The sequence below is a fragment of the Ambystoma mexicanum genome, chromosome 9 (assembly GCF_040938575.1).
Source record: "Ambystoma mexicanum isolate Mex_15411 chromosome 9, UKY_AmexF1_1, whole genome shotgun sequence".
Taxonomy (NCBI): Eukaryota; Metazoa; Chordata; class Amphibia; order Caudata; family Ambystomatidae; genus Ambystoma; species Ambystoma mexicanum.
Genome location: NC_090931.1, coordinates 827733371 through 827754354, shown reverse-complemented (window position 1 = coordinate 827754354; position 20984 = coordinate 827733371). Strand labels below are relative to the sequence as shown.

Genomic DNA, 20984 nt, shown 5'->3' with positions numbered 1-20984 from the left:
AAACCCCTTTCTATATTAAATCTGTCAGGGGACTAACGAGTTGAGAGAAATGCAGAATAAACTTGTGATAAAAAAATTGCAAGGCCCATAAACCATTGAATGCCTTTAACTGAAGTCGATGTGGCCAATCTAATCCTGCCATGAATTTTCTCGGGCCTATAGCGAATCAATCTTTGAATAGAATGAATCCTAAATAAGAACAAAAGTCTGGTGAAACACACATTTCTTGGGTTTAGCCAGGAGTTTGTGTAAAAGTCACAATACTTCCAGCACTTGTTAAGTATGGTTCTCAGTGTTTTTCTTTTTTTTATAGACTAAAATGTCTTCTAAATGCACAACAACTGAGTGGAGAAATAGGAGAAAATGCACCTATGAAGTATTTGAAAATGTCTGGTGCATTAGGGAGGCAAAAGGGCATCACCTTGCATTCATAGTGCCCAAATGGTATCCGGAAGGCCGTCTTCCTTTTGTCCCATTCGTCTCCAGCTCTTATCCCCACGGCTATCCAGTTTAGTAAACAGCTCGGCACCCTACACTGTTTCAAGAATATCCACTGTTAGGTGTAGGAGGCATTAATCTTTAATCTTGATTTTATTTCGACCACGCTATGCCAAGCATGTTCTTAGCCCGGTGGTGTCAGCTCTGTGGCGTCTTTTTGGGGTAAAACGAAAACGAGGATTCCTCCCCAAGGGACTTTGATTGTCCAAACGGAACAGAGGTATTGAGTGCAAGATCTATAGAACAGTCCTCCAGAACGTGTGGTGGTAGCTCTTTTACTTCGTTATCTGAAAAAACATCTAAAAACCTATTTGGTGGGTACATGCATACATTTGGCCATAGAATCCAGGATACAGGTCAGCGCCAACTTGTTGGTCATAGTGTCTTCTGCCTGATTACTGAGAAGGCATTGGTGAATACAGAATTCTGATCCCTAGAAGAGAGTCAAGACAGGCCAATTCATGAAGGGATTATGCCTTCTGAGCCATGGCAGTGTGTATGCGCTCCAATGCAAGCACTTAATGATGTATTGCAATGGCCATTTCCAAGAGTGCAGATTGTACTGTTACTGGACCAGTAACTAGGGGCTGTCCATCCACTCCTTCAAATGGCTGAATAACCTACTTTACTTCTTGGGGTATTTTGAAATATTGTGCCCAAAAGGCATCCATTAATATTCCAGCTGCACTGCAGTCAACAAGGGCAATCCGACGCAGGGACCCTGAAGCACTCAAATGAAGTGTAAATTGTATGACTAGCAGCAAGACATTCAGTACTACAGCCATGAATGATGTGGGAATAACAGGACATGACTGTTCCATCCGGTCCTCGGACCCCACAGGAGCATGAGTTGTCCTTTTCTGAGAGTCGCAGAGGCACTAGAGGGTATTCTCTCATTAGGCGATTTTTGGATTAGCAATACATGCATAACACTTCATGTGTCTACCACGTCATTCTTATTCCAAAGTGGATTTAGAGTAGACCCAATTTGTTTGGGTTCTGGTTCAAATTAGCATGCAAGAGATTGTGATGTGGGTATCGGTAGTATGCTAGGACGGTAGACGCGGCCCCTTTTTCCTTTTAGGCATTCTTGCAGGCGATAATCTAGTTGCAAGACCATAGTAATTCATTCATCTAGGGAAGTCGCTCTTGGAACCCATGCCATTTCGTCCTTCATTACTTAATGTAGGCCTGGACGAAGCAGCGTAAAGTGGGCAGTCTTTGGCTATCATGTCTTCTTCCCAATTGGTCTAAAGCAACATAGAGGATCTCTCGGGATCCCTGGGAACAATGCAGTAAAAGCTCTTGGGTTGTGTAAATCAGTTTGGGGCAGGCAAACATCCCTTTTAGCAGAGTCAAGAAACCTTGATAGTTGTCAGGGAGAGCAATCCCAAAGGTCACCAGTTGTGTGGCTAAGTCAAAGTGATGCCACATAGGTAGGTCTGGTCTGTAGCATACTGGTGTGGTTTGAAGGTGACTTGCACCAAGCATGTGTCCCAAAAAATCATTGGGCCTTCGATCAAACTTCCGAAAGGCCAAACCTCCAGAAGGTCGATCCAAAATCAAGGTGTGTCTATTGGTTGGAGCATAGTGGAGCATGGCATTTTCATTTCTGGCCCGTTGCACATCAGGGGTAAGGGCCTGAACTGCCCAGTCAATTCCTGGATCGGATGCATGTTTTTTAATTTCATTTGGTGGCTTCGGTATCGTTCAGTGACTTGGCTCATCTTTGGGCACTTCTGGATCTGTGGCGTGAAGAGCTATGGCCTGTCCCTTCTGGTAGCCACCATGTCCCAGGGTGGATTAAGAGTTGGTGGAGAAGATCACCCCCTGAGGAAAGACTCCCAGCAGAAGAAAACACCAGTATGGGAAACACCTAATGTATGGCTTTCACGTAGAGCTAGGGGGATAGCTCGTAAGGTCTGGAACCACTAAGGTTCAGGAATGTATCCGATGGTAGCCAGATTTTAGTGACAGGAAGAGGCTAAAACGATGGATAACAGGAAGTAGAGGTAAATCTCTGATCTGCGAGAAAGGAACACTCCCTGGGGGTTCTGCTGAGAGCTAGTAATTATAATGGCCAGTCCTGTCATTATAATGGCCTCCTCTCCTATTGATGTAGGAAAAGTGAGGCAGGGTGTGGAGTTATGGTAGCACAGGAGAGAGCTTCAGTCAACAGAGGGGTCTTACCATCTTGGATTGGGACGGGGCTCCCAAACTTTCTGTCCTCTTCCTCGCTTCCTGCAAACAAGGCAGTCTGGATATGACATCAGAAGGCAGAGGACAATTGTTACAACACCCTGGATGGGGCCATTAAGAACAGGCTTGCTATGGACCAATTTGCTGTTGCTTTCTGCCTATGTAACTGGTGGCACCCTCCCCTTAGTTGATACATCTTTGGACTCTTTCCTCCCAACTGAGTTCCAGGTGCATCCTTCTTCAGTCCACTCCAAACTCTTCAACCATAGAGATGAAGACAGAAAGCTCCAAGGAAGAGGAGCGCTCTTCTACCTAACCATCCCAAGGGCCTATTTGGAATGGCATGATGGCTGGAGATGGCCTTCTGAAAGGGAGAACCCTGGTACGCAATACCTGCTCGCTGGTGGTGCAAGTGCCCTCGACACACTTTCTGGGTGGCAAAGGGCAGAAGAAGAGACTCAACTGATGTGGTCTCCCAGCGACCAAAGGACCAAGTAGGCGACTCCTGGCTCTCTGAATCACTGAACCGCCTCAACACCGGTTTGGGCACCTTCACCGCTGTCCAGGCTCCTGCAAGGGAACCGCCAGAGTGTCTTCGATTTTGACACTCAACCACCTCTGCATCTCAGATTTTTTGACTCAACGCTGTGGCTCCGCCATCTCCACATCCGTCATTGTATTTCTACGCTTTGGTGAGGATTAACTATTGGATTTTACATGTTGGTTTGCAAATAGTGACTATCCCAAAGAGGTATCGTTTGTACTTGTGTTTTTGTATGAATGCCTTATACAACAGGAAAAGTGGGCTCCATTATACAGCATAAACACTGATATATGTGTACAATTCAGTTACTATGAACCATGGATTGTTTGCAAGATATGATCATAATCATGATTAATAAATAAATCATTTTGTTATTAATACTTTGTTTAATTATTCTGAACAACTTAATTGAATGATGAAATCTTAAGGCTATTTGAGTGCAACCAGTTCTAAGGAATGTTCCTCGGTTTGCTTCCATTTTGTAGTAATGCCAGCCAACATAAAAGGAAACCGGCTCCTTACACAAGGATGAAACTGTCACTAGAGGAGACGGCGAGCACAAAGTATGTTTTTGCTAGGGCGCCACCCAGATAATCACACATACTTAAACACCAGATCTTGGAGAACAATGCATTCAGTACATTATTCAAATGGAGGAGCACACTACAGCAGTACAACAAAACCCAGAAGTAGGAGAAATTGCAGGTGCTGAGTATATAGTGTCCGTTTTCAAGTCTGGGCTAGGAGCTGCAACTAACTGAATCATTAAAAAAATTGAAAGATGCTGCTGCCTGTATCTTTAGAAAATATGAGATTATCTAGTGTCAAGGTGCCGAAGAAGGAGACCGTCACAAAGGTGGCAGAAGTTGGGGATAGTGAGGACCTTTAGTTACCTTAAAATTAAAGTCTAAGAGGGTATTCCCTGCCTCAGAACTAATACTAAAAGGATCTGTCAGAATGTCCATCAAAGTAAATTCCACCGTCCAGTGTCATAACTTACCTCTATCCCTCACACTAAAACTAAAAAGGTAACTAAAAGAAAGTTCCTTTTTTAAGGAGAACGGCTCCCTTTTCCTGCTTCTTTACAGAGCGTTCTACTCGTCTCCTTTGGTTTTCCCGGGCTGGACTGTCTACCGTGCTACCAGTTCTTAGCTGGCGTGCATTACTGACTGGTCAACCAGTCACGGAGTCCTTTGTCTTTTTTATGTTGCTTAGGTGACCACTCCCCTGCGTAGCACTAGAACGTTTCCTCCAATTCCATGGACCACTTTTCACGTCTCCTTGGGGCCACCTCTTCTCAGTACTTGCATTGGGGTTAATCTTTGTCTCGGATGATCTTCTTCATTCTGGTATCTTCTCGGTTAATCAGAGCAGTCGTTGGTGTGAGTCCTCTAAACTTCCTCTTCCTAGTCCTGTTGAGAGGGTTAGCATCATTTACTACATAGATGGGCAGGAGGTCGCAATAGCATGCAATGTCATCTTTAGCATAACTCTCCATAAATATTACAGGGTTTCGGGGCTCAAGGATGAGAGGGTGAGGGAGTTTACACCTGGGACGATAGCCTTTAACCCCAGAGGGATTTCAAGTAGGGTTGGGGTTTGGAGGGCCCTTTCTCCAGATCATTGTCCAAGTCCCCAAGAGAAGAGTCCCTCTCTGAGGTCCTCCCGCATGTTACTACCCCTAAGGGTACTAGTGGGTAGCAGCCTAACCTCCATAGTCTTCTTGAAAGGGACTCCCCTCTGGGGGAGAGCTGATGAGAGTAAGTGAATCGTTGCACTAGTCATTGGCAGATGCAGGCAATACCCTGTTGGTGCAAAATCGTTATTGATACAGCCATGTGATCTGATGGACAAAGAAGATGTAGAAACAGTGCCCGGATGGCACAGAGAACAAACACGGAATCCAAATGAAACAGAAACTAGCACTCCCAGGGGACATGGGAACTGCTGACGCAAGAATTGTAAGCCATAAGAGCACCCAAGGAGCTCTCAGGAAACTGCTACATAAGAAATGACAGGGATACCTTGTGGTTCAGGCAGAAAATGAGTGTCGGCCTGGCAGGAGTGACAATAACTAGGTCCGAGCTTAAGTAGTGGCTACAGGTGGACACACGCCGGGTGTAGTGAATGAACAGACAGCACTGCTCAACTACAGCTGTCTTGCAAACCATGTCCCAGAACTTGCAAGTCTAGAAGGATCATGGTACACGTAGTTTGGCACATGAATGTCTCTGTGCTGTGGTAAGGCAGGCTTCTAATTCATCTTGGTTCCTGTAAGACTCGAGAGAGCATCTGCTGTGACTAAAACATATGTGCCTCACACGAACTGATATGATTGGCAGGCAATAATTTTAAGATGGTCCTCTTTTCTGGTGGCTGCTCTATAGTTTTAGTTTAAAACGACCTACCATAGCGCTGGCTACGGCTGGGGGCATCTGCCAGTAAATTAATGCTCTGCTTCAGCCATCATCGAAGTCCGAATTAAGTTGAGCTTTTGGTTTAGGTTCTAAAGGCAAAGTGGCGTATATGTCTATTCTAGAATAGCTCAGTTTCTCTGTCCCCACGCGTCTTGCTCAGGGGATATGTCAAACGGCAGGGGTGGGGTTGTTTAGGCACGTGCCACTTTGCCACTCACCACTTTCTGAATATAGAAGCCGGGTGGGTGGCAAAAAGGAGAAGCAGGGGCTGCTTCATTGCGTACATTTCTTCAGACTTTTCAGACTTGGAGAAAAAGAGCAGATGCTTCAGCCCACACATGCCAGCCGCCCACGTGCCCTCTTCTCTCACCCAACCAGTGGCCGCCAGCAAGCTTATCCTGGCTTTGTTTTATGTTACCTCTCCTAACCATGTGATTCACGCAGTCATTTAAGAAGCAACAATTTAGTGATTACTTTTGAGCCTTTTCTTTGCATTTTTGAAGGGTGAAAGTAATGTTTGCCTTAAACAGAGCTTTGCAACCATTTCTCTGTAGTGGGGGTCTGCACAGAGTGTAGGCTCATGCTGCAAGTGTGCACAGAACATTGTGGAAAACAACTAAAAATTACATTTCACATTTAAGGTGAGCGAAGCACTGAGGCACCGAGAATTTGTGTGCATAGGAAAGATTATGCCACAGATTACACTGCACTGGCACATGCCAACAACCCATTGGCTGGGCTCTAGAAACTGAAATTTCAGTGTACACAGGACAATGCACATTGCACGTGGCACAAATACATGCTAAACTGAAGTGGTGGGAAGAAGTCTTTAACATGCATATGCCCAGTCTTTGAACCTACCTTAGATGGCACAGATGAGGTCGACCAAGAAGAGTGTGCATAGATTAGACCCACCGTATAACTATACATTTCACCCCAGTGCACACAAAGAAAATAAGGACGATATTGGGTGTGCAATATATGTTGCTAATGAGAGACTGGTGAACTGAACCATGTCTACATATGTTGATGAGCTGGACATTTTGTTTAACTTACACATACGCTCCACATGGTAAAATCTGTTTGAAGTTGTATACACGCACGTACAGATAAGCATTTTGGGGGCCAATTTAACATGACACCCGGGGTCTATCATTGATTTTGCTGGAGCAGTGTGTGATGAGTTCTCAGGGCAGGACACTAGCTCAATCGGAACACAGGCGCTTCTCGCGTTTAGGAGCACCAGGCTTGCACCATCTGCTTGGATTTTCCAGTTGGTCCATGGCAGATTCCACCCTCTTTGTTTTTCAACTACATTCACCTTTCCAGTCAGTCTGTTGTTGACTGGACCACACCTGGCTACTTGGCTTGGCAGTATCAGAATTCCTATTTTCAGAATTTGCCCTACACAAAAAATTAAAGGCAATTCCAGTGATAAGGCCACCACATTTCAATGGTCTCTAAAGCATAACTTGTGCCAATCAGGCAGCCAAGCACTACGTGTTAATGACTAACTGCTGCTCTTTGAAACAGCATCGCAGAGGTAGTCAGTCCATTGTTAAGACTATACCAGTAGTTAATAAGGCCCCTTTTCTACATCATGTACATTTTGACAGGTGGGCATGCCCCCTATGTCTTTAGTCCTGCACCCTTATGATAGAGTTTCGATATAAACGTAATATTAATTTTATATTAAAAAGATATCAACGTTTTTTTTAATTTTTTTATAAAATGTGTATTTGTTATCAAGTGGGTATAAGTTATATCAGTTTGATACAAAGTGAATATACATTTTACATAAAAATGATGAAAACATTGGAGCTGTGGGGTGCATGTAAAGGCCCCAAACAGAAGCCCCTTCACCTGCACAGCAGCATTTCAACACTGCCACCAAAAACTGCATTGCTTTGCTTTCCCTGTCACGAGTGGCAAGCATTTAAACACTGCAAGCAAAAACGGCCTTGCTTTGCTTTTATTTCACATGAATGGCAAGAGGTTCTACGCTGCAACCAAAAATGGCCCTGCTTTGCTGTTATTTCACATGACGGGCAAGAATTTCCACACTACAACCAAAAACGGCTTTTGCTTTACCTTTCACATTAAACATCAGCCCTTTAAACACTGCTACCAAAAACAGGGTGTTTTTTTGTGTTTATGTCAAATTAAAGAACCATGGGGAAAGGGGGCCTACTCATCATCATCTATGGACAAACAGCAAATGTAAATTCACCCAAGAAGGGCAAATCAAAGAATCCTGTGACCTGCCAGACAGGATTTTAAACATTAAAAGCAAAAAATGTCCTGTGAAAAGAGAAACGGCTTTAAAAAGCCACAGTGGAATTTATCTGGAGAGGCAAGAAAGCTAGAATTCCTCTGCAAATGATGCTGGCTAGCGCATGGCTGGGGGGTGGGGGGGTTTTGGGGGGGGGGGCGGTGGGCTGGCTGCTCAGCTGGCCCACACCCAAGCTTGGCTGATGATCTCTGGACGCCCCAGATGGGTCGAGATAGAACAATCCCGGCTACCCCTCCCCCTTCGCTTTCTCCCGCATTTCCACCCCCGCTACGGCAGAGCTGGAGCGACCTGCTACTCTCTAGCAAACACACTCTGAGCGCCTGGGAATGGGTGCGATGACGCAAAACGATCCCGAGAGGCCTAGGCCCCTTTTCTCTGGATTTCAAGAACCCCCTGTTCTCCCCCGGAACTAACCCCCACAACTTCAGGAATTGTATCCCGGGAGGCCTGGAATCACTGGGCCAACCTTTTGTGGAAGGTCACTCCCAAACGTTCTAACAATGCAAGGAAACCTTTCAGCTTGAGGAATCGGACAGATTCTCTTATATTCAGCTTTGTCACTGGTGCACTTACCCTCAAACCCTTCTGGCTGCAACGCGCACCCCCTCCTCCCTTGAACTAACGCTGCAAGAACTTCCAGCCCGGGGGAGGATCTCAGCCTTATATAAACGCTTCCTAGGTGACTTCCTTACCTCCATCCACTGACAGACCAAAACTGGGTCGACATATGGACACGAACCCACTCATCATCCTCCTGCATCACATATAGGGAATGCGTGTACAAACTCCTACTGCGGTGGTATTACCCTCCCCTGCGGTTCCACCATATGAACCGGGCCCTCAGCCTTGCCTGCTGGAGACTCTGCGGGCAACCGGGCTCCTTTTTTCACATGTGGTGGTCATGCCCGAAGACTCAACTTTTTTGGACACACTGTTAAACTACGATTACAGACATCACTCAGGTGGTGATCCCACTGGAGCCCGAACCTATCCTCCTGGGCTCTCTGGTCCCAGGGAGCTACCCCAGATAGGGAAGAAAAGCTAAACTGCAGACCCAATGTCTAGTGGCAGCGCGAATCGTGATTGCCCGCACATGGGAGTCTACTGAAGGACCTCTTATGACGCTATGGTGGGGAAAAATGTGGGACATCCTGATTGCGGAAAAGATAACCGTGGCCAGAACCGGACTTCTGCACCACTTTCAGGATATCTGGGCTCCATTTTTGGACTATGATAGAAAGTTCCCGGCCTTGACATACAAACCCTGCAACACGAAGAGGTTCCTGGAAGAAACGGAAGCCTCTCAGGCAGAAGATAATGCAGGAATGGGAATTTAAAGCTCTTGAGACCCTATATCGGATTAGAGCGCTTGATGATGGGATGGGGGAGGAGGGTTTGGGGGATTTGGCAAGCTGTATGCTGTGCTATTATGCTACTCGATCCTGTAATCACTCTGCTGTTTCAAAAATAAACAGTTTAAAAATAAAAAAGCCACAGTGGAAAAAGATAGCACTGCTCACAAAGAAAATGTCAGTGAAATATGATGTGGGGGTGACCAAAGCAGATGTATATTCTGTTTCAACCCACAAAATTCCAGTCACCTTTGAAGAGACACTTACTGCAGGAAAAAACAGTTTGGGCTGAGGCAGGAACTTCACAATGACAAAGCCCCACTTCCCGCTAGATATCACACATATCCTATAACAATCCTGCAATAAAATGGGATGCTGCTGAGGGCGTAATAATTCCCTGTTCTGCAGAAATTAAGGCTTCTGCTGTCCCAGAGATTTCAAATAAGGTAAAGTGTGGCTGAAGCATGACCAGGAAGTGCAGCCCTTCCTGCAACCACTTCAAAGAGCAAACTGCCAATTTCAAAGGGACTCATAAAAATCTCTGGTCACCGGCTGAGCCCAGAGGAAGACAGATGGCTGTGGGGGATGAAGCGGCCCTCCCACAGGTGGAACAAGACACTCCCAATTGACATTAAAAGACTGATTTCATCTTTAGGCATTTTGCGCAGCAATCAGAATGAGGATGAATTTAATTTCATTCCATTTTTCATGTAATTTCCAGCCGGTTTTAAAGTTATAAATTGCATTTTCCTAGGACTTGGGCGACTGTAATGGCCAGTTAGAGTAGGTTTCTGACTGATCTGAACATGTGACAATTATGAGATTTGATGACAAGGTGGAAATTGAAATTAGGAATATACCGTCATAGCCACTTGCCCAGGATCACAGGAGCTGCACCATCAGGTGGAGGGAGCAAGGGGCATCATGGTTCACGCATGTCCCTTTGGGACGTTTATGCACTGGGGACCCAGTTGGACTCAGTCCTGGTGCCTTTGGCGCCAGGCTCATGGAGAAACATAAGCACGACTCCTTTATTATGGGCAGGAGTGCTTTCAAGAACTTTCCACTTGTGTGCAATCAGTCCGGGTGTGGCTTTCTATCTTCAGCTGTTCGTGCAACTTCAAGGAGTGGCAGGATGTGGCAAGCAGAACTGACCTAGTGGGCGTGGCCTTAAGAGCTCAGCTATAAAAGCCAACCAAACCCCAAGGCACACGCTTCGCGTTAATCTGCATTTGCATGCAGAGTAACGCTCACCGCAGCCTGGGTTAAATGGCACTTACCTTGGGAATCCAGTCTCCTGTTCATACGCTTATTTTCTAGAGTCAGCTTACATCTGCATTCTTCATCGCTGAACCTGGCGTCCATTCTTCATCTTCCAGATCACAGGACTTCAGCTCTGGGCATGACATCCTCTTCATCTCTGGCACGCGGAACCGCAGCACAACATCTTCTTCCACGAAGGCGGACCCTGTAAAAGGACAAAAGGCAAGGTTCGACATACAAACCTGCAGTTTAAGGTTGCGCTTGCAAAATTCTTCACACTTGTCCTTAAAAACTCAGTTACCTGTTGCCGGACCGTCGCATGATCTACCGCTCCTCATCCGGAGCCACCTCAGGCTCTGTTGCTCTGCTGGACCGGATTCACACCTATTTGGGGAGAAAGATAGACATTGTTACAGAGCTGATAACAGGCTCTGAACAAGACAATACCAATACTTCAAGACAAACAGAAATCAGAAAGACACTTACCACAAAGGCATGGAATTGTCGCAGCTGGACTGGACACCACGTATAAAGGACCAGTGAAGGAACTCGGTCCTCAATCTGCATACGCCCCTGCCAGAAGTAGCAGGATGGAGAGTTCACCATAAATAAACTACAGGTGAGCCGGGACGATGCATGCTCACCACGCTATGGGAAGAAAGGTTTCAGAGGGAATTCACTCGCAGGCCAGTAAACATACATCCTCTCATATCTACTCTGGAGTAAGGTTCCAATTCATCGCAGCAGCCCACAGCCTATTTGCAGCAGGAGGAAGCAGATCAAGGGGTCCTTCTTCCTGGGAGGGCTGCAACCGTGCCCCAACGTCCCCGCAGAGATCAGGTGAGCGTAACACATGCATGATAATTTGCAGATTCATAACTGTTGTACATTTTATGAAAAGGACAAAAATGTGCCACAGGGCCATGCTACATCGAGTTGGCGACCGGTTTACCTAAACGACCAGTTAAAACCGAATATACGTTTCATATGTCAATGGCTAGTATAAATATGAAGTTATGATACATACTTTATTTTTGCCAAAAAGGTTGTAATGAGAACAAAGAAGGGTAATAAATGCAAACAGACAGACGGTGCTCTCCTCCCCTGAACCAATCCTGCCAGGGGGCGGAGAGAGGGATGATAACGGTCCTATCTGAGTGGCAGGGATAATTACAGGGTACTCCCACTAGATTGTAAAATTAGTGATGTAATTTCTGCTATATAAGGGGGGCTGTACTAGGACTCAGGACAGAGAAAAACTGGGAGATAGGAGGAGGACAGAGAGAAGGCTGCTGAACCTTACCATCTTTGAGAGTGCAGTGACCAGACCCTTGCCCTATCTGTCCATAGCGTCCTGAGATCCAGCTGGCTTTCCTGAATCCCAAACCAAGGCTTGCTTTGTAAGTAGCATATAATCCCAGCCCTAAATTGCATAAAGCCTTCATTTTTGTAGGAGTACATTTAATCTAATACCCCAATGAAAACCCCAAATTGCCAGTCTAATCCAGTCATCTCCCCATAGAAGAATCTCTTGGTTGCTTGTTTATGTTAGAATATCTCCTTTCAAAAACCTCTCAGTTGTCTGCGTGAATCCTTAGCATTTTCTTTTTAAGTAAATCAATTAATTCCTGCATTGAAATGCATGGTTCAAGATTGTTACAATTCGAAATCAACCATCATTTTCCTGGTGTTTGTATTAAATTGTTATAGTAATTAAAGTGTTGCCTCAAAAGAATTAGTCTCCTTGTAACTGAAAATCGAATGTGTCCATGTATTGTGTGCATTACCAAACAAATTCCTATTTGCATCTGTCCTATTAAACCCAAACTGCTTCCATTGTGAGCAATCCCCTTTGTCTAGAAGTCTACCGTTTATGTGCCTCTGCCCTTGTCATTGAAAACCGATTGTGCTATTGTAAGCTAAACCCCTTCCTGCCTGTCGTTGTAAGCCCCAGTGTAAGCACATTTCCATTTGCCACTGTATTTTCCCTTTGCAATTGCTTCCTCCCAAAACCGATTTTCCCACTTAATTTCTATTTTTGCCCTGGTGTGCTGATTAGTATTCTCTAAACTTTCCCTATCTCCTAAGTGTAAGCAATACGAATTCCCTTCTAGTCTGTTCCATAGCAGTTGTGAGGAATAACCAAAACCCCATTCTTCCCTTTCGCTCCCAAAATAGGTTTTCCTTTTCTTTGCTGGCTTCCCATCTTGTGGTGGTGGGCTTTACCCAAAACCAATTTTCCCTCTATATTCAAGTTTAATTGATGTTTGGGGGTGAGTGTTGCAGGGGGGGGGAGTGCTAAACCATTGGTGCTATCTCTTGGTAAATTTTGTTTTTTTTCTGTTTTGCCATTAAAGACCTGAGTGAACTCTAACAGGATATATTAACCTGGTTATTCTGTAGAGATCATTGCATTTTGTGTTGCCACAACATTGGTGGCTGCTGTATTTTGGTTATTTTCCTTTTTCATTAAATAATAAAATAAATATCTTATTGATACACACCAGCCTGGTTCCTAATCCATTGTGACATGGGGTGTTTGTGGAGATTGGGTGCGAGACGGGTTGGAGGCCTACTCAAAAAGAATCCGTAGTATATTAAAGATAAAAAGTGCTTTATTGTGCGCCACATCCATTGTAGGGGAAAGAGTTCCAAAGTTGGCATGTGCTGTGCAATATACTGTGACAGAGCAGCCGACGATGGTGTTGCTTGTTTGACTATGCAGGGCAAAGTGAGCTCTGAAGACTGGGACTGTAAATTTAGGGTTTCGCAGAGTCACAGGGCCATGACGTCGGAGTGGGTTTGGCCTTTAATGTTCTAGGAAGAGGATATTCATTTTATAGATGACATTGTGATGTTATAATTTTACTGACACGGCTAGAGAGTTAGCGTGTATAGATGGATATAGATTTGATGTACTGTTTATATATTTTATATCAAAAATGATATAACTAAGTGATATATTTTTTATATAAAAATCAATATAAAAATGAATGTTCATTTTAAAAATGTATATTTATATATAAAATGTATATAAAACTTTATATTTTTTTATATAAAATTAATATACATTTGTTATATAAAGTTGGCCACAAAAAACATTTGATAAACTTTTGATATACAATGTATATCAATGTTTTAGGAACTGGACATGAAGTCTATATATAGTATAGATGATGTCATAGCATTCCAGACGATTGATGGGGTCCAAAAATAATCCACTAGAGTTGTTAGCTTCATCACCTAGTAACATTAAACTTGGATATACGTTTTATATCGACTTAAATAGAGGCTGGGATCCCAAAATAACCCGATGTGAATTTGTTTTCTAAACAAAGTGTGTTTCACAGAGCCTATACAAAAGTCCAAAATATTGCTATGGCAAAATATAAATGACAGAGCGCAAAGTGTCTTCAACAGAGTTACATAAAACACAATGCATGTACAGTGCCAATACAAAAGACCATAGGCTTGGCAATGCAACGCAGTCTCTGCCAGCAAAAACGTTTGCCTTCTAAACGCTCATGAATCGATGAAATTTTTGCATTTTGCAGACCTCAGCAAAAAGGACATGTGTGGCTATTGATAACAAGGGTTTTTATTTGGCCTTGTAAGCACTGGCGCAGAAAGATATACACAAAGATGGTTATCTAGAGGCAACAAGGGTACTATGAACAAAATAAAAACAGATGTAGCATATCGGGACTGTCCATATAATGTGCATTTTGCTGTGTCATAGGCAACACACTGTAAGGTACATAACTGTTGAATATTGATATTTGTACAGACCATGTGTTTCTGCTAGACAGAGAGCGCAGGGAGGGGTGTGGTTGCGATTTATGTGCTAGCACACATATTGGACTGCCTGCAAACTGTGTGCTGGGATATAAGGAAGGCTTTTTAGCTTCTATTTTTTTCACTGCCGGAGCATTCTGCAGAGCTCATCTAACTTTTCTTGTACGCAAGGTGTTTACAGCGGCTTACTCAGCACTCAAAGGTGCTAGCCTGTGTTCTGTAAATTTACATATTGGCTAGGATAATGTATAGAGGTGTTTGTAAATGTTTAAGAAGTGTCACAGTCAATCAGTACTTAAATATTAAAGCTTGGGAAGTAGGAGGTCAAAATTATAGAAGGGGATACATTTCTACCTAATACCCCAGTACAATTATTTAAGCCTATATTGCTCCAAGTATACAAAATGGTCGGATGGGTTTAAGTAATGCTGAAAATGCAGGCCTTTCAAGTTTATAACCTTACATCCTGCAGATATACCACTTTAGAACAAAATGTAATATTCAGCGGCCAGCACGGCTCGCACGACTTTAAACACTGTGCATGTTGAAAATGTGCTGTCTAGCTCACACGCCAATAAATCTCATATTTATTTAAGGGTCTTGATGGTGCAGCGCTAAGTGGCCTGTAATACTGCAACATTTTTCCAATTTTTCCAGCTTTACTGTTTGTTCTTGTTACAAAGGGCCAGACTATAATGAGTCGACAGTCAGTAATGTAATACAGCAACAATTAACCTTTAGGAATGAGAAGTGCCGATAAACTTGGTAAAATATTTCAAGTGTGTGAAATATTCCGATTGTAATCAAATGCGTGCAATGTAAAGTTAGTATTTGAGTTTTATTTGTCAATTATCACAAATGTTGTGGAAATGGTGTCGCCGAGATTTATTCGTGCAAAACGCAGGCGTGAATGAAATTGTTTAAGGGTGCAAGTGTTAAGTTGCTATATGTATATGGATATTTTGATTTTATTCAAAGAGGTGTTTGATAATGTGTGAAAGCGGTCTTCTTTTAAGCTCAAGATATTGTGTCAGTCCATGCTGTACATTGTGCTGGACTCATGTATTTTTAAGTATGTGCTACAACTTAATTTGTTGTTTTGTGGAAGCAAACCGCAAACAATTCTTGTGTGCCTATTTTCTGTGTGGAGGAGAGTGCTTCACACAATAGTGACAATGTTGACATTGTGAATTTATAGTTTGGCAGTCTGGGCCTGACCAGGTTTGATTATGTGCCAGAGATCACACCTTTGAGGAAGTGCTGTAGCCGCAGTTTCAGAATGGCTTTGGGTGCGCTTTAACATGGGTGACCTGATGGGGCAGTTCAACGATGGTGATTGGCTTTCCTGATTCCACAATGCGACTCGTCATCAGTGTCTTGAGAATGTCTCGGCTAATGGATGCAGGCCTAAGGAACCACGATGGGTTTCACTGCTTTGTTATCACAAGGGGGTATACATTTGGGACAGCGCAATTACCCAGGCTCAATCATGGAACTTTATAGGTAGTGGTATTGAGCCACCAGCTAGCACTACAGGATGTGACCGATGCCACAACCATTTCTAAGTGTGATGCATTGTCTTCCTGGTTTGTGGGTTGGGGTAACCATATCTAGCTACTACTAAGCTGCAGGAACACATGTTTCTGCTGTTTATGATGCTTATGTATGTTTGTGTTCCAGGGCAAACTTCGGTTTAACACAACCACAAAACTTAATGGATTGTTTTGAAACGTATTTCACGAAAGTACTTAGGAGTGACATTTAGATTGCATGAGGGCTATATAAAACAATGGCAAAAATAAATGACCATATCAAGACTTCACTGTAAACGAAACAAGAACTCGTAGCTTTTAAAATGAGGAGCTAGTGCTGAACATAGATATATGTCAATGACAACCACGTTAACCCGAAGAGCTGAAGTGCTAGTTTAGTGGCTGTGTACCCAGTAAGCTTCCACAAGCCACCCACGATTACACAATATAAATATGTTAATGGGGATTTACTTTTGATCTCACACTTATGAACTGGCTACATGGTTCAACCGAACAACAGTCTGATGGATAACATGTCTCTTAATTTTCATAGTGCCTGTAACCTCACAAAATACATACAGTGCAGCCACCATATGGCATGTTCCACCTGCACTTTAATTTTTAAAAGCAAACCTTTCTGGGAATGTTAAGGCTTTTCATCTTGCTAGGCTGCAAACTAAGTTGAAAGCTCTAAACCTTTGCAAGTATGTTTACGTAAACCTGGGTGCATTTTATTTGTTGCAAACTGTTGCTGTGAGATAATTGTGTATGCATATACAGCATCCTATACTTGTAACTAGACACAAACATGTCATGCCCTTTACAGGTAAATGTTTCTCATGGCATTGTGACACGGTAACATGTTTGGGCAGTCGGCTTAGGGTTAAATGAAACAACGCATAGTAATTATACATTTACACAGTATATGTATAATTCTCTTAGGATGTCTGGGCTATGGGTATTGGGCATGCTCACACTGAGAACTAGAACCTTTTATTCTACAACTCTCCAGCCATAGAAAGCAAACACGCTAAAATATATCATAGCCTTTTAATCTCAGATCCAAAACCTTGGGCTGGTTGAATGAGTACAGGTGGTTATGGTCATGATTACAATCTCTATAAAGATAGGGCTAGTGTTGTGCAAAAAACGAAATGCACACTAACCTAGAGTGTTAACCCACACAACTCTTTTAGCACCGACTGGGTGACAAACAAAATGATGCCTTGTGCTAAGGGTCCTTTTCATTTGTGCAATAATATTTCTGCCGCCGACACTTGTGAGATAGGGCAAATGAGATGGTTGAAATGTGAACCATGTAATTCATTGTTGGTGGGGAAAAATGTGATTAAATACTGTTTGTTTATAGAGGAGTTGTACAATTTATGGCGGTGAGGAAAAAACAGATTCATACCACCTGTGATTTATTTATTAAACATATTGATGCTTTGGACAGCACCTTTAGCCAAAAAGAGTTACAGCATGTGTGTGCTTGTGAGTGTAACTTTGCTGCTGAAAGGGATGTCGCGCCCTTGAGCAGCTATGTTTGAAGTTTTCATAGAGTTTATTTGCGGTTTGTTCTCAATATTGTGATTCTAAAAATCATTACGTATTCTTGACGGGCACTGTCTGAATATACTTGTGTCGGGGTGTGTCTTTACCAAACAGATGCTTCTTTTTGAGACACTTTTGGTAGCAGCCCCCACAGAATGATAACATTTTAAGCCGATGATGCTATAGCATCCACAGCATTTGTAAGTGCTTTACAGCGGGAACATACAAAACCAACTGTGCCAGGAGTCTAAGAATTGTGAAATGCATCAATCCATGCAACTAGAGGTCTCAGAGTAAGAGTTAAAATTATTTTTGCAGGCACCGGTTTTGTGGATAACACAAATCAGGCCTTGCACTGAATTAACACAAAGCGTTCCTCAAACCTCTCACTCGTTTAGAATGTGAAACATAGCAGAGGCATGTGCAACCACTCTCACAATCAGACCAAAGACTTCTGATCCCTCCGATTGCCATATACCTCTGCAGTTGGCAACGATACCCAGTGATGAAAAATAATCTCTGAACGCCTTCATCACGCCATGTGGCATCACGTAAAGGCATACAATGCTTTCACAAACACACATTTTATATTAAAAAGATATCACTTTCTTATATCATTTTTTTAATATAAAATGTATATTAACTGTATATCAAACCTATATCCATTTATACTCGCTAACTCTCTAGCCTGTGACATTAAAATTAAATCACAATATCATCTATACTATCTTTAAAATTAGTATCCGCTTCCGATAACATTAAAGGCCAAACCCACTCCGACGTCATTGCCGCGTCACTCTGTAAAAGCCTACGTTCAAAGTACCTGTCTTCAGGGCTCACTTCGCCCTCCATAGTCGACCAAGCAACACTGTCGCAGTCTGCTCCAATGTTTACATCATTTTTATATTAAATGTATATTCACTTTATATCAAACTGATATGAATTATACCCACTTGATATCAAATGTACATTTGATATCAAATCGATAATTTTTTATCTTTAATATAAAACCCTATCAAAAAGGGGCGGGACTAAAGACACAAAGGGGGCGTGCCCCCCTGTCAAAGTGTACTTGATGTAGAAAGGGGGCCCCTTTAACTACTTATATCTTCCTTCTGCAATTCTGAGGGATTGTCCACCTTAATGAATCTGCACACAGCCAAGCTATCAGAAAACATGCCTTTTCCCCTCATCTGCATCTTCCCTTTTGTCTGTGGCACTTCCAGCCTCTTTGCCCACCCTCTTATCTTCTCCCTATTCCTTCCCTCTGTAGAATGAGGTCACTTTCCATGGCACAATACATCAACTTCCAGACAAGCCTAGGTGCTCTGAAACGTATACGGTGGTGATTTGGCACAGTATAAAAGCTTTGCAGACTATCCACACTGTGAAGAGCCTTTGTTTCCACGACGAAGAGCTTGACCTTGGAGGTGTGCTTTCGTTTCTCCATTTAAAGGGTAAATGTTTCTATGTTTTTGTTTTTTTTTTATAAAATGTTGTCGTTTAATTTTTTAACTTTTCATTTCTCGGCCAAATTAAAATAAAAGAAATCTTTTTAGCTCCTAAAAGGTTCGGCCAGGTTGAGAATTTCTTGAAGAAAATGGCATATTGTCAGTATAAGTTTTTGCGATCTGCCATTGAGTAACTCCGTCCATCTTTCCTCTGTCTCCATTATTTGCTCCTGTATCTTGTAATAGCTGCCAAATCTTATTCTTTGCTCAGATAAGTCCATACATTACATTACTAGGTGAAAAAGTGTTTCAGGTTTTTCGATGTCTGAGCAAAAGCGGCAAAAATTGTCCGATGGCGCGATTTGTCTGGTTTTTGCTAAGTAGTAGCGGGTTGGAATTATGTTCATTCTGAGCCTCAGATATATTGTGCGGATTTTAGCATCAGGGAAGATGGTCAGATATCCCGGTAGTTCGTTGATGGATCTGAGGTCTGTCACGCATTGTAGATTGAGGGAGTATTTTTTTTTTCTTCAAGTGTTTTTATCCAGTCGTTTTCCATTATTTTCTTTTTTGCATGCTGGGGGCGGAGCGTAAGCATTTCATGTGAAATTTCTTCCGATTACATTAGTTGTTCTAGGTTGGCTTTCCACTTCAAGATTTCGATTGCTAGTGTTTTTTTCGTCAGTGAGAAGCTTTCGATACAGATCTAGTTGTTTCCATAAAACTATTGAGTTGATGGATTGTAAGGCTATTTCATGCCTAATTCTGGGCATAGGAAAGGTAGATGGAAGTTGCAAGATCTTGCGCCAGAAGAGGGCCTCTAGTTTTGTCCAGGTATGATCTGTTGCATGTATCATTGCCTCTGTTCCATAGACTATAGTCGGGATAACTTTTTGTTTGTAAAATGAAGTTATCGGTTTGAGAGAGTACTTCCCAAATTTACGCTGTATCAAACATCCTTGTCTCGCCAAAGATGAACAAGTTACTTTCTTACCTGGTAACGTTCTTTCGATGGGATGGTCTGACGACGTATTCCATATCTATGACATGTAATCACCATAGCTGTGCTGCTTCGGAAACTTTTTTCGGCGTCTGCGTCCTGCGTCGATGACGTCGATGCGCCGTCGTCGAGGACCTCCTCCGTCGTCCGACGTCATCCGATGTGATAAGTAGGACGCACAACGCCCGCAGCATCAGTTTAGTTTTTTCCCCCAGAACGTGTGACATTAGTCAACTGCCAGTCAGACACAAAGCCTTGCGGAACGTAAGCTGCAATCGCAAAAGAAATTCTGCAGCGGGGAAGGCAGGGCGGGAGCGATATGGAATACGTCGTCGGACCATCCCATCGAAAGAATGTTACCAGGTAAGAAAGTAACTTGTTCTTCGAGGGGATTGGGTCCTCCGACGTATTCCATATCTATGACAGACTCCCAAAGCAGTACCAGAGCAAGGAGGAGGGAAAGAATTTAGAATCAAAATTTAGAATAGCCAATCAAATAGCAGAGCAAAGGACCGCCTTGCCAAAGGCCAGATCCTGTCCTCGGATGGAATCTAGGGAATAGTGACGTACAAATGTATGTATTGAAGCCCAGGTGGCTGCATCACAGATGTTGCGAATAGGAACACCCCTCTGCAGGGCAGTAGATGCAGCCATACCCCTGGTAGAATGGGCCCGCAAGCCAGCCGGTGGGTCCTTACCCGCCAAGCGGTAACACTCCGAGATGGCTAAAATAATCTAGCGAGACAAAGTCTGTTTCGTCACAGCTTGCCCCAAACGCTTTCCAGCGTAACCAATAAAGAGTTGATCGTCCACTCTGACCCGGGACATGCGTGAAACATAAAAGCTTAAAGCTCTCCTAGGATCAAGCCTATGGAGCCTCTCCTCTTCCTTACCAGGATGCGGAGGAGGATAGAATGCCGGAAGAACAACCTTCTGGGCCAAATGAAATTCCGTCACTACCTTCGGAAGAAAAGAAGGACGAACTCTAAGGACAACCCTGTCCTTGTGAAATACAGTGCAGGGTGGCTTAACTGAAAGTGCCTGTAACTCACTCACTCTGCGAGCGGAAGTAACCGCAACTAAAAA

At 43.3% G+C, this 20984-nt stretch overlaps 1 protein-coding gene across 2 annotated transcripts in view; it reads right to left on the bottom strand.

Annotated features, from left to right (window-relative positions):
* The window catches only part of SLX9 (SLX9 ribosome biogenesis factor), a 700441-nt gene that overhangs the window by 211971 nt on the left and 467486 nt on the right, over window positions 1–20984 (bottom strand). The gene's annotated exons all lie outside the window — the stretch shown is intronic.